General features: G+C 42.4%; 1 pseudogene; it reads right to left on the bottom strand.

Moving 5' to 3' along the window:
* LOC120023236 overlaps nt 1-13,218 on the bottom strand; it is a 125,273-nt pseudogene that overhangs the window by 46,242 nt on the left and 65,813 nt on the right.

The following is a 13,218-nucleotide window of genomic DNA, read 5'->3' as shown; positions in this document are numbered from 1 at the left end:
AATGGGAGAAACTCCCAAAATACAGGTGTGCCAAGCTTGTAGCATCATACCCAAGAAGCCTCGAGGTTGTAATTGCTGCCAAAGGTGCTTCAACAAAGTACTGAGTAAAGGGTTTGAATACTTATGTAAATATCATATTTAAGTTTTTTATTTTTAATACATTTGCTAAAATTTCTAAAGACCTGTTTTCGCTTTGTAGTTATGGGGTGTAGATTGAAGAATAAAAAAACGATTTAATACATTTTAGAACAAGGCTGTAAAGTAACAAAATTTGGAAAAAGTCAAGAGGTCTGAATACTTTCCGAATGCATTTTATATGTAACAAATTTCCTGCCGGTGACTTATCAGCACCACACTACCATTCCACTACTTCTCCCACTTTTCATCCCATGTACATCCCCATGTTCATCTTCCTCAGTGTGTTCAAATAAAGTTACTGTGTGTGTTAACTCTTGGGCTGCTTTATTCCTGTCTAACTGGGGGCAGTGTCAGTGAGTCACAAACCAGGAACAATACGTAGAGCCGGATCACTCTCTTTCAATATAAACATATACAGACAAAAGACAACAGACAGACGCACACAAACATCAAGGACATCCCACCTGCCCAGACCCACATGTTCCCACAGCATCTATTTCCAGTGCTTGTAAGACTCTATGCCATATGGCTTCAAATTGCGCTATTCTGCTTTTCTCTGTCGCCCACACCTTTTCAAGATTTAAATAATAATGCATTTGATTCTTCCACTGTCTTAACGATGGAGGATCATTTGACTTCGAGAAAATATGGTCCAACCCATTGAGTATCTCACACACCTTCATATGCTATGTCTTGAAATATGCAGATAGATGGATAAAAATAATTTCGATTGTAACATTTCTGACAGCCAACTTTCTAACTCTGGCCATAACTTTTGGACTATATAGCACTCCAAGAAGGCATGAATTACAGAATCATTGCTTATTTTATAATTTTTATTTAACTAGGCAAGTCAGTTAAGAACAAATTCTTATTTACAATGACAGCCTACACCGGCCAAACCCTAACGACGCTGGGCCAATTGCGCGCCGCCCTATGGGACTCCCAATTGTGATACAGCCTGGAATCGAATCAGGGTCTGTAATGATGCCTCTAGCACTGAGATGCAGTGCCTTAGGCCGCTGCGCCACTCGGGACATGACTCTGCCGTTGTGCTGTAGAATTTGTGAATTTAGTCTCTTGTGTAATAAATTCTATACATTAGTTTATACTGGATTAAGCGTACACTTTTGTTACCTGTAATTTCGTTGGTTATGTTCCAACACTCTCTCCATATCGTGCCAATATCAGTTAAGTCTTGGTTCCAACAGTTTAGATATTGTCAGTTGGATAGGCTATCTGCAAGGTTTTGTATATCTTACCCATCATATAAATATAATTATTTGACTCAAATAGGATTCCCTCTGATGTCCAACATATTTCAGATGGAAATTTTGTGATATAAAACTTTCAAGTGAGACCGACAAACAAGGCCAAATGTTGAATATTCAAGACCATAGTTTACAGAACCTTGGCACACAAGACTACCCTAGACTACTTGTTGTATTCACAAGCCAAAGCATTATCTCTTTCTGCTATCAAAACCAAGATCAACACAATTCTCTCTCTCTCAAGGAGAACGACAAGGCAATTTTTAAAGCGTTTTGGACTAGTGTTTATGATGACTGCACAAACAGTAGCAGTGTCTTGGAGTCTCTGTTGTGACTGAGACTTTGTGCTTTATCTCTTGTTTAGAGAGAGAGAGAGAGAGAGCAGCGCTGGGGGATGGAGGGATGAACTTAAGATCTCCAGATCAATGAGATCAGATCCATTCAGCCATCGACCGGACTGCAGGAAGGCTACTGGCTCCAGAGACGGAGAGTGGCAGCTTCGGTTACCGGGGCAACTATAGGCCATGATTGGTCTCCGTGGTTCTTCTCGGGTGTTCCCACGGTTACTGATTGGGCGGTTAGGTGTGTGTAGGTGTAGGATAAGGGTGTGTGTGTGTATACATCCAGTATGTGTATGTCCTCACCTCAGAGAGCATCTCGTACTGTCCCTGTCGCCCCAGGGCGATGGTCAGCAAGTCGTAGACCACAGAGGCACTCTGCAGGCTAATGATCAACTGTTATGCTCTGGGATCCTGCTCAGCACCGCATCTCGGTTGGCCTGCAGGGAGAACACACGTACACTCATCATCATCATACCACGTACACGCACACAGATGGAGACGAGTAGAAAGAGGAGCTTGTGTGTGTGTTAGTTAGTTAGTTCAGTGGGAGAGTATTAGCAGAGTAGCTGTGGGAACATTGCAGTGTGTGGTGAGTGGAAGAATGGAAAGAGGAGTGTTGTGTTTGATGGATGACTGGGGGCCCTGCTTTTAAAAACACCCATTAGAAGGAAAAACAAACAGAATGGAAATCTAACACCCTTTTAACTAATGGATCAACTGAAAAAAAGAGAGAGAACTAGGACAATTGTTACTGGAAGTACAGAGTCAGACCTACCAAACAATGCCTTTAATGTCTTGCTTTGGGAGTGTGATGGGGAAACTGTACTGGATGAAACAGTTGATGTGGCTGAGAGAAAAAATGAACTTGTCAACATTAGAACCAGGGGAGTTCAGTTGCTGTTATTGTTGAAAAGGTGCACGACCTGAAAGATGAATCTACCTGCCCGGGAAGAATAGAGGGATATTCTTACCATAGATTCACTAATCAGCAACAGGAGCAGAGCCTCCTCTGTGTTCTCCTGTGGACAAAACAGACTGAAGAGAAGGAGAGGAAGAGAGGGAGGGGGGCAATGAGAGGGAAAGAGAAAGCGAGAGAGGGAAAGATAGTGGGGGTAGAGAGAAAGAGAGAGAGAGAGAGAAAGAAAGTGAGGGGAAAGAGAGAGAGAGAAAGAGAGAAAGAAAGTGAGGGGGGAGAGAGAGGAAGAGAGAAAGAAAGTGAGGGGGGAGAGAGAGAGAGAGCGAGATAGAGAGAGAGAGAGAAAAGGGGGCAAGAGGGAAAGAGAGGGCAATAGAGAGACACAGAGAGAGATAGTTATCAAACGAGTGTAGAGACAGAGCCTGCAAACCACCACAGTCAGCTCAGCTTGATGAACAAGCCAGCGTAGCGGATTCCCATTGGGATTCTCATGTGTAGGTAAGCTGCCTAGGAGTGTCAGATTGTGCCAATGTAGATACATACACATCTCAGGTCTGTATACAGGCAGATACTAGTATTGAGGGTGAGAGAGAGAGAAGATAGAGGAGAGAAGAGAAGGGAGAGAAGAGAGATAGACCGGTTGGTCCGTACTTCTCTCCGGAGTAGACGCGTGGCCTGCAGCTGAGGGCGTAGTCCTTGGTGTAGGGGGCTCCCTGGCGTAGCAGGGGGTCGTCCAGGTGGGACTGGCTAGGAGGGTCCTCCGGAGAAGACCAGTAGCTCTGCTCACACATCCCCCTCAGCAGGATCTCTGCTGTCTGGCTATGGTCTACAAAGGGAAACACTGTGTTACAGCGCAGGTGTGCGCGTGCGGGCAAGCACACACTCACAGGCAGGTGCACACACACATAAACACACACACTAGAACCCACCATTCGTAGGTTCTGTGTGGTCCTGGTCTCTACAGCTTGGAGGATCTCCCGGAAGCGGCACACTCCCTGGGTCAGGTTACTGTGGCAACAACAAATATTATTATGTCATCATCTGTCTCTAAAGTATGGGGGAAAGCACTGGACATCTGAGGCCACAGATTATATATAGTGGAGGATATTGTATACATATTATATATAGCGGTGGATAGTGTATACATATTATATATAGCGGTGGATAGTGTATACATATTATATATAGCGGTGGATAGTGTATACATATTATATATAGCGGTGGATAGTGGATACATATTATATATAGCGGTGGATAGTGTATACATATTATATATAGCGGTGGATAGTGGATACATATTATATATAGCGGTGGATAGTGGATACATATTATATATAGTGGAGGATAGTGGATACATTTATATATAGTGGTGGATAGTAGATACTAGGGCTGGGCGATATGGCCAAAATCTCATATCCCGATATAGGTCATTTCATATCCCGATAATGATACATATCACGATACAGCACATTTTATGTGAAATCAATGAATAAATAGTTTATACAAAATGACCACATGTAAAGGTCTATTTCTTATTACATGTTCAATTATACTCAACAAATAAAAGGTACTCACTCATGTTTGATTATTTCTCCTTTTATTTAGAACCTTTGTGCAAACTTTCAATTAATTATGTAAAATATAAAATATGTATGTATAACATATAAAAAGGTACATAGAAACCACAAAACTTTAGTTACAAACAAAATAAATATAGGCCTTTATATATTTTGGGGGGGCTTGCCTGTTTTGCATGTTATTTTTGCATTAATACGTGTCACATATCAATGTGCATTTGGTACCTTGGGTCGAGTGTTAGCACCAACTCACAAAACCCCCGTTTCTCGGCCGTGTAAATTGGGGCCATGTCTTTGCAGATGTAAGTTGTAACAGCAGCTGTTATCTCCTTACATCCTCCTTCCTTCCTTCGTGTGCCGCCGGCAAAAGCCTCTTGCTACGTCGGAGTCGGGGTTTAGTTTTGAGCACTCGACTGTACTTTTGGGTCTCATCCGTAGACTCTCTCCGTACTGTTTCACATGATTCTTGCGTAGGTGGTAAAATAGGTTAGTGGTGTTTGAGTCTGTTGTCGGGACCGGCCTGCGGCATGTTTTGCAGTGGACGGTTTTCTGGTCCATGTCAGACTTTTCCTACCCAAACCACGTCCACGGGACCGAAGTAGCCCCTCTTTTAGATACGAGCTCCGTGTCTCCGTGCTCTGTGTTACGTTCACTCTCCTCCATGTTTGTTTGTGTTGCAAATTTCCTTCCACACGTGACGCAGAGCGTCCAATTGCCAAAAAATATTGCCGTAAACAGTGTGATTTGCGTCTATCGTCACACAATATATATCGTCATATCGCCCAGCCGATGTGGATACATATTATTATATATCGTGGAGGATGCATATTATATACAGTGGTGGACAGTGGATACATATGATATACAGTGGTGGATAGTGAATACATGTGATATACAGGGGAGGATAGTGGATACATTATATATATAATGGTGAATAGTGGGTACATATTATATACAGTGGAGGAAATTGGATACATATGATATACAGGGGAGGATAGTGGATACATTATATATATAATGGTGGATAGTGGATACATATACACTATCGTTCAAAAGTTTGAGGTCACTTAGAAATGTCCTTGTTTTGAAAGAAAAGCAACAAAAAAAATTACATTAAAATAACATCAAATTAATCAGAAAAACAGTGTAGACATTGTTAATGTTGAAAATGACTATTGTAGCTGGAAACAGCAGATTTTTAATGGAATATCTACATAGGCGTACAGAGGACCATTATCAGCAACCAACACTCCTGTGTTCAAATGGCACGTTGTGTTAGCTAATCCAAATTCATCATTTTAAAAGGCTAATTGGTCATTAAAAACCACTTTTGCAATTATGTTAGAACAGCTGAAAACTGTTGTTCTGATTAAAGAAGCAATACAACTGTCCTTCTTTAGACTACTTGAGTATCTGGAGCATCAGCATTTGTGGGCTTCTCTTTAAAAAAACAAGGACATTTCTAAGTGACCCCAAACTTTTTAACGGTAGTGTATATAATGGAGGATAGTGGAAACTCTTCCTAGAACTGGCCGCCCGGACAAACTGAGCAATCGTGGAAGAAAGGCATTGGTGAGGGAGGTGACCAAGAATCCGATGGTCACTCTGACTGAGCTCCAGAGTTCCTCTGTGGGGAACCTTCCAGAAGGACAACCATCTCTGGAGCACTCCACCAACCAGGTCTTTATGGTAGAGTGGCCAGACGGAAGTCACTCCTTAGTAAAAGGCACATGACAGCCCGCTTGGAGTTTGTCGAAAGGCACCTAAAGACTCCCAGACCATGAGAAACAAGATTCTCTGGTCTGATGAAGCCAAGATTGAACTCTTTGGCCTGAATGCTAAGCGTCACGTCTGGAGGTAACCTGGCACTATCCCTATGGTGAAGCATGGTGGTGGCAGCATCATGCTGTGGGGATGTTTTTCAGCGGCAGGGACTGGGAGACTAGCCAGGATCAAGGGAAAGATGAAAAGAGAAAAGTACAGAAAGATCTTTGACGAAACCTGCTCCAGAGCGCTCAGGACCTCAGACTGGGGTGAAGGTTCACCTTCCAAACAGGACAACAATCCTAAGCACACAGCCAAGACAACACAGGAGTGGCTTTGGGGCAAGTCTCTGAATGTCCTTGAGTGGCCCTGCCAGAGGCCGGACTTGAAGCCAATCGAACATCTCTGGAGACCTGAAAATAGCGACGCTCCCATCCAACCTGACAGAGGATCTGCAGAGAAGAATGGGAGACACTCCCCAAATACAGATGTGCCAAGCTTGTAGCATCAAACCCAAGAAGACTTGAGGCTGTGATCACTGCCAAAGGTGCTTCAACAAAGTACTGAGTAAAGGGTCTGAATACTTACGTAAATGTCATATTTCAGTTTTTTATTTTTAATAAATTTGCAAACATTTCTAAAGGCCTGTTTTTGCTTTGTCATTTTAGAATAAGGCTGTAACGTAACAAAATGTGGAAAAAGTAAAGGGGTCTGAATACTTTCAGAATGCACCGTATATAGTGGTGGATAGTGAATACATATTATATATACTGGATACATATTACATATAGTGGTGGATAGTGGAGACATATTATATATAGTGGTGGATACAAGAGAGAATAAAGTAGACGGCACGGGTCAAACGTCTGATTTATGACCCTATGTCCGGATGATGCGTACATGCCCAAATATGGGCATCCGGCCAGGACATTCTGTTCCTGTTGTCACGTGTTAGAGGGTGTGTTATGTTATATCTATATTGCATCTATTCCTTTGAAGTTGTCATGATGATTGATGTGTAGGGACCTGGTTGAACTGGGGGCGGGGGGGTTGAACATTTCATAGAAGATGACCCCACATCCACCCTATTTTATTGCCCTTAGGGTTGTTGTCTATGAAGTAGGAATGTCCGGGGGGGGGTTGTATTTGCGGCAGACGCATTATAAATAAAGCCCAGAACAAGACATGCGGCCCCAGAACACTAAACAAGATTTTAAAAATAAGCATGGATTTTATGATCAGTGGCAAAGCAGTGATGACTGTAACAACGGAAGCAGGACCGCGGCTGAAACATAGAGAAAGGGCCAAGTATAAAGCCACAATATACGATGCGCCAAAAAAGCGGTTTCTAAGTGTGTATAGAACCCAAATACCGCCCGCAACTGCGCTGAAAGATCAAGTGATGATGTCTAATGGACATCAATGGGGGTATCAGTTGGATTACCAGGCCTGTAGAGTGAAGCTCTATACCGTAGCCGAAGGAGAAGAATATACAGACCGGACTTTAGGAGTGGACTACGGGCTTGAAGACTGGTCGGTTTTTCGCAAGGTTGTGTGTCCCGAACTGAGAGTTATCATAAAGGGGTATAGCGTGTTCACGGGCTACGAGACCCGTTGGGAAGGTACCCCTGACTCCTCAGGAAGAGTATTTCACAGGGTGAAAATACAAAGAAAGAATGGACTTCCATGTGGATGCGTGGAGTTCTATATCAGCAACGAGGAAACCCACAACCAAAACATTCGTGATGGCGGCCTGACTGGGGATTTTAGGTTGCGCATGCTTATTCCTTTTAAAAGTTGGGATCTAATGGAATTGAAAATGTTAGAGTTGTTGGATGCTCTTTTTGTACAGAGCCAACAGTGGCAGAGCATTGTTAAGCTAAGGAAGTGCATAATATATACGAATCCTGAGGATTATGATTCAAAGGATCCCCAAGAAGGTACATCCTCTGAAGGGTCAGCCCCCGAAGAAAACTAAGTACGCGGCTGCGTTAACCACGCCCTGATACCCAAAGGACTGGTTCAACAATAAAAGGAGTGCCCTTAAAGCCTCCAGTTCTTCATTTCAGCATATACCATGGATATTCATACAACATTCCAGGACTCCGATACATCATGGGGGCCAGACCCTAAGGACTCTATGCCTCGCAGCCCACCATTCTACTCCCCCCAGACAAGACCCACGACACCACCTACATGTACACAGCCTGAGGATGTGTTTGATGGGGTGGTCAATACTATTTTTGTGGACACCATCAAGGCCTCTGTAGCCACGTGATGATTGGAGAGTATATAAGAGAAAAATTCATCGGTTGTGAGATCAATCACCCCAGCCAGCGCCGTCATCTCTGCCTATACGAGCCCCCAAGATACTACTTCTTCAACCATTTTGAGGAGCTGGTGAAAAGACCGTGGTCCTGCAGGTTTATTCCTTCGCTGGTCAGAGCCCTGGAGTCTATGGGTCTTGTGCCGTCTATTCCCAGAGTTTACGGGGTAACCGAGGCTTTCCTACATGAACTGAAGGAGGCAATCTACATCAACGAGAAACTCAAAGAAATCCGACACACCCTGGTGGACGACAACAAATACAGGGAAGCTGTAGTGACTGATGTGATGACTTTCTGGCTCAATAAACCCCAAGAGACCGAGTGACAATACCTATTTGTTATTTAGATGTAAAGCAATGGGCAACTATATGCATACGATGTTAGAGAGAATAAATACATTTTTTCTTTTGAGAGAACTTACAAATCTTATGCATCAAATTATTGAAAATAAAGTGAACAATGTATCGTTCTACACAACACACAATGCCTGGGCTAATGTAGAGCGTGTGCTAAGAATGGAGCAAATCATGAATCATGTACGACATACGGGCGAGAGTCTACAATGGACACAAATGGTATCCCGTCTTGTGGATGATTCTGAAGAACTAGAAACAACTTTGTCTAAGATTTTACTTTATTTGTTTGAAACACCATTTAATTGTAACATGTATCATATTTGTTGTTTATATACTTATATAGCGGATGTGTGTGTTCTAAAAATTCAGCGACACAAGCCTGTAAATCTAAACCAAATATACAGGGTGTTGCATGCTGGGATCGTTGAGCAAACGGGGAGAAGTATCCTGCAACGAATCCTGAATTGTCTGTATACGTAATACTTGATGTTAGCATTTGTAAGGGTCTTAAAAAATAAGAGCGGGGCAGAGGTGACCTGGGCCTTTGACTCTATCTTGGAGGAAGGAGGAGCCCCCAAGAAAGTGCAGACTGATGGCGAAAATCATTTTTTTATAATACTTTTCAGAAACTCATGAAGAAGCACAATATAGTACATTTTGCTACAGGCTCAGATTTGAAAGCTTCAGTTGTTGAACACTTTAACAGAACTCTGAAGGAGCAGATGTGACGATATTTTACAGATCACAACACGCATAGATATATCGATATAGTTCAAGATTTATTAAAGGGGTACAACAACAGCTACCATAAGAGTATACGGATGAAGCCCTCCGAGGTCTCTTCTGAAAACTCTTTTCAAGTCTTTAAAAATCTGTATGGTTTGTTCCCCCTTCGCCGTAAGATTTTTTTTATTTTAAATTCATAGTGGGGGACTTGGTGCGTATATCCAAGTTGAGGGGTGTTTTCGACAAAAAATATGAGCAAGGTTACAGCAATGAGGTGTTCACCGTTACCGAATGTCTACCGCGCATACCCCCTGTCTACAAGTTAAAAGATTATGACGGGGAGCTTATAGAGGGACCTTTTTATGAGAAGGAATTACAGAAGGTACAGTTGGGTAAAGACAAAGTCTTTCACGTGGAGGAGATTCTAGATCAAAAGAGAGAAAAGGGTAAAAAATGGGTGCTGGTCCACTGGAAAAACTGGCCCCAAAAGTTTAACAGTTGGGTATTAGAGCACGATGTGGCTTCTACCTGACTCTCCCCAGTAATGCGTCTGTACATATATATCATAATAACCAAAGTTCGAATTACACAACCAATTTTCCAAAGCCTATAGAGTTATCAGAGGCCTGGGAAGTAGGTCTCAGCGAGATTACATACCCCCATAGTTGGTATAATATCATATTGATTTTTATTGCAAAAGGATATCGGAACCTGCGAAACTTATTAAGCTTAAAAAAGGGTTCTATAGAACCGTCGACAGGATCGTCTCAGAGTTGAATGAACTCCTAACCCAGAACAACGCTATACATAAACGTGTACAAATCTCAGGGGATGCTGTTGGGGGTATAAAGACCAGCGGTAATTTAGCCTACATGTTGGGGATGGGTCCCAATAAATGGACGTATGTGAAAGATAAATTATTCCCATTCCCTGTGGATATACATGCAGGGTTTTACAACATATTTGTGTATACCCACATCATATCCTATCAAAGGGTCGGAGACAGTTGTGTGCCCCTCCTGAGAACAGTTCATATAGACGGAAAGGATGGAGAAATAGTCACTGTTACCTACGACAAGCCACACTACGTACCTATAAGCAAGAAATATATTGAAAACATTCTGGTTGAGCTTAAAACGGATCAGAACGAAAACATTGAATTTACTTATGGTAAAACGATTGTAAAACTACACTTTAGACCCACCAAAACCTCTCTACATATATAATATTAGTATTATATATTTTTATAAACATAATACAAATAAATTAAAAGGGTTATGGACCACCAACATCTCGACCCTAACCGCTATGTCTCATACTATGTTGCTCAAGTGGGTAATGGGTTACCCGGCTATTATGGATCCCCGACCATGTACGGTTCGGGGATAGGAGGTATATTTCGTAACCTCTTTAGGATGGTTTTATCGTTTATGAAGAGAGGCCTCAGCATAGCCAAACGACATTTAAAATCAGCGGCTAAAAATATAGTAAGTGAGGTTGTAGCCAATGCTATGACCAGAAGGGCGTCACCAGATACCGAGCATCAAGAAGGCTCGGGGCTTATGATGTTGTCTCGAAGACCAAAAAAGAGACCTCCGGGTATAAGGCGCAGGCCTGCCCCTAAAAAGCAGAGGTTAACCGTTAAAAGAAACTCAGTAAGTCAAAGACGTGGTAAAGTGAGGAGGTCTGGACCAAAAACGACAAAAATAATAATCGGAAGTATTTTCTAAAAGAACAAGCAACATGGCTCTTTTACACCGCATGTCCTCTGAAGCTATAAAGACAGAGCTCGATCTTTTCACGGCCCCATTAACCCAACATTTAATAGATAGGTCCAGTTATGTGGAGATAGCCCCACTCTCTGCCATTACAGACAACGGTCCTACGGTCCTATACAACGGTCCTTTCATACCAGGCCACGTGACAACTATCTGGACACCGTGGTGCATTTACGTCTAAAAGTGACCAAAAGAGATGGTACTAATATTGCAGACGATGCCAAAGTGAGTCTCATTAATTACCCAGTGGCCACCATCTTCTCCCAAGTGGATGTGACTTTGGGTGAACGCCTAATCAGTCAAAGCAGTGCCACATACCCTTATAGGGCCATCATGGAATCATGGAATCATGGAATTGTGTCTCTCAAGACACAATTCAGCGCCGGGTTGTTTAGCAAGGATACTGCAGGAGTCTCTATGGAATCGACAGACCCTTCCACCGGTGCAAACAAAGGACTGGAGGCACGCGCTCGCTACTGTGCCGAATCTCGAGAGTTTCATCTGCTAGGGCCTATACACTCTGACATTTTCTTTCAAGAATGTTTACTCTTAAATTCGGTTGATTTAAGACTAAAATTAACCAAGGCCAAGGATGATATTTGTCTGATGTCTGCCCAGGACGGTGAATTTAGTTTAAAAGTGTTGGGGGCGACGCTTTTTATTTAAAAAGTGTCTGTATCTCCGGCAGTTCGTCTGGGTCACTCACAGGCTTTGATGAAAGGAAATGCCCTTTACCCTCTCCAAAGAATTACCATGAAAACCTTTAGCATACCTGTGGGCAGTAGAATCTACAGTCAAGAAAACCTTTTTCTAGGCCCTTTACCCCAATACGTGGTTATAGGTTTGGTTGATCACGCCTCTAATACGGGCAGCTTAGATAAAAACCCATTTAATTTTCAACACTTCAATGCAGAGTATGTAGCTCTCTGTCAGGACGGACGTCAGGTCCCTGCTAAGGCTTTCCAACCGCAATTTAATAACAACATATCTGTGCAAGAATTTTACAATCTATTCCTGGCTACAGGGAGGCATATCAAAGATCTCTCTTTACCTATTGACAGAAATGATTTTGCAGAGGGTTACACATTGTATGCTTTCAATTTATCACCTGATGATGACACCTCAGAAAATCTGTCGGTGGTGTCCCAAGGAAATGCGTTTCCATACACCTTTAGCCTGTACAGTTAGCATGATTGTTTATGCATGCTCTGATTCAATCTTGGAAGTGAATGCCCGAAGACAGGTCTTAGTGGATTATTATTAAGGATCGTTGAGCAAAGACATGAATACCAACAGTTGGAAAGGCTCATGAGCCGATTGATTGGAAAACTATTTTGTGGAGTGTTGGCTTGGGATGAATTACCTATTGAGAAATGGCCGGAGCGGCCGGCCATGTTTATTGTCAATACCCATCCTAAACACATGCCGGGGGAACATTGGCTAGCTGTGACATTAGAAGACGAAGGAGGAAGAAAAATCTCAACTTATCTTGATTCCTATGGCTTTCCCCCCGGTTTTTCACATTTCCCACAATCAATTAAAGAATTTTTGACCAAAAACGGATCAAAGACATACTACAGCATCAAACAAGTGCAAGATAACCTTTCCACTACATGTGGTCAACACTGTGTATTCTACCTATGCCAAAAAGCCCGGGGAGTTTCTTTTGAAGATGTTATGTCTCTTTATAATGACGATTTAAGAAGTAATGATAACGTTGTAGCTTGTTTTGTTATAAAATATCAAAAGTGTTCAAATATGTGTCCTTTAAAACCTCTACCGCTTCTCCCTCCCGGATCCGGGATCCTCCTCATCAAAAAAGCTGACTAGCATAGCCTAGCCTAGCGCCACAGGGATATCATATAATATAATTTCATGAAATCACAAGTCCAATACAGCAAATGAAAGATAAACATCTTGTGAATCCAGCCATCATTTCCGATTTTTAAAATGTTTTACAGCGAAAACACAATAATATTTATATTAGCTCACCACAATAGCCAAACACACAACACCATGTTTTC

Source organism: Salvelinus namaycush, chromosome 28, assembly GCF_016432855.1.
Source record: "Salvelinus namaycush isolate Seneca chromosome 28, SaNama_1.0, whole genome shotgun sequence".
Taxonomy (NCBI): Eukaryota; Metazoa; Chordata; class Actinopteri; order Salmoniformes; family Salmonidae; genus Salvelinus; species Salvelinus namaycush.
The sequence above is the reverse complement of the archived record's forward strand: the minus strand, read 5'-3'. Positions and strand labels throughout refer to the sequence as shown.